This window comes from Cebus imitator, unplaced genomic scaffold (genome assembly GCF_001604975.1).
Source record: "Cebus imitator isolate Cc_AM_T3 unplaced genomic scaffold, Cebus_imitator-1.0 Scaffold698, whole genome shotgun sequence".
In the NCBI taxonomy this organism is placed as follows: Eukaryota; Metazoa; Chordata; class Mammalia; order Primates; family Cebidae; genus Cebus; species Cebus imitator.
Window position 1 is genome coordinate 154,189 of NW_016108013.1, and position 1,663 is coordinate 155,851.

A 1,663-nucleotide genomic window follows, 5' to 3' on the forward strand; every position below is an offset into this window, starting at 1 on the left:
AAGAATAACCCCAGGAAGTACCTTCGCAGTGTAGGAGATGGAGAGACTGTGGAGTTTGATGTTGTTGAAGGAGAAAAGGGTGCGGAGGCAGCAAATGTTATAGGTGCCGGTGGCCTTCCAGTTCAAGGCAGTAAATACGCAGCAGACCGTAACCATTATAGACGCTATCCACGTCGTAGGGGTCCTCCACGCAATATCAGCAAAATTACCAGAACAGTGAGAGTGGGGAAAAGAAGGAGGGATCAGAGAGTGCTCCCCAAGGCCAGGCCCAACAATGCCAGCCCTACCGCAGGCAAAGGTTCCCACCTTACTACATGCGGAGACCCTATGGGCGTCGACCACAATATTCCAACCCTCCTGTGCAGGGAGAAGTGATGGAGGGTGCTGACAACCAGGGTGCAGGAGAACAAGGTAGACCAGTGAGGCAGAATATGTAACAGGGATATAGACCACGATTCCACAGGGGCTCTCCTCGCCAAAGACGGCCTAGAGAGGATGGCAACGAAGAGGATAAAGAAAATCAAGGAGATGAGACCCAAGGTCAGCAGCCACCTCAACGTCGGTACCGAGGCAACTTCAATTACCAACTCAGACGCCCAGAAAACCCTAAACCACAAGATGGCAAAGAGACAAAAGCAGCCGATCCACCAGCTGAGAATTCGATGGCTCCCAAGGCTGAGCAGGGCAGGGCTGAATAAATGCCGGCTTACCATCTCTACCATCATCTGGTTTAGTCATCCAACAAGAAGAAATAACAAATTCCAGCAATAAGAAGTGAACAAAAGATTGGAGCTGAAGACCTTAAGTGCTTGCTTTTGCCCGTTGACCAGATAAATAGAACTATCTGCATGATCTATGCAGCAAGGGGGTTTTATTATTTTTACCTAAAGATGTCTCTTTTTGGTAATAACAAACGTGTTTTTTAAAAAAGCCTGGTTTTTCTCAATAGGCCTTTAAAGGTTTTTAAATTGTTTCATATCTGGTCAAGTTGAGATTTTTAAGAACTTCATTTTTAATTTGTAATAAAAGTTTACAACTTGATTTTTTCAAAAAAGTCAACAAACTGCAAGCACCTGTTAATGAAGGTCTTAAATTAAAAAAAAAAAAAAAATTAACCAGGTGTGGTGGTGCATGCCTGTAGTCCCAGCTAGTTGGGAGGCTGACGTAGGGGGATTGCATTGCTTGAGCCTGGGAGGTGGAGGCTGCAGTGAGCCAAGATCGCACCACTGCACTCCAGCCTGGGCGACAAAGCAAGACCCCGTCTCAAATAATAAAATAAAAATTATCCAGGCATGATGGCACTTGCCTGTAGTCCCAGCTACTCAGGAACCTGAGGTGGTAGGATTGCTTGAGCCTGGGAGGTTGAGGCTGCAGTCAGTCAAAACTGTGCCACTGCACTGCAGCCTGGGTGATAGAACGAGGTCTTGTCTCAAATAAATAAAAGGACACAAGTAACTTGGACTTAAGCAAGTCAGTTTGTCTCTGCAGGCCTCAGTCTCCTGTTTGGAAAATGCAGAATCTTTCAAGCTAAAAAACACAATTCATCTGAATGGAGGGTTTTGAGGCATCATGAGCCAAACAACCAGCTAAGGAAAGCTATTTATTTGAGGGAGTGGTGGGGCCCCTTCTCTGGAGTCCAGTCACCCCAAGAGGCCCAGACCTT

The 1,663-nt window shown here is 46.3% G+C and overlaps 1 pseudogene across 1 annotated transcript in view; it reads left to right on the forward strand.

Annotated features, from left to right (window-relative positions):
* LOC108296249 overlaps nt 1-1,094 on the forward strand; it is an 8,424-nt pseudogene extending 7,330 nt beyond the window's left edge. The window contains exon 4 of the transcript XR_005198358.1: nt 4-1,094. The product of XR_005198358.1 is annotated as a Y-box-binding protein 1-like (transcript). The remainder of the gene's footprint in view (nt 1-3) is intronic.
* Nucleotides 1,095-1,663: the final 569 nt, after the last annotated feature.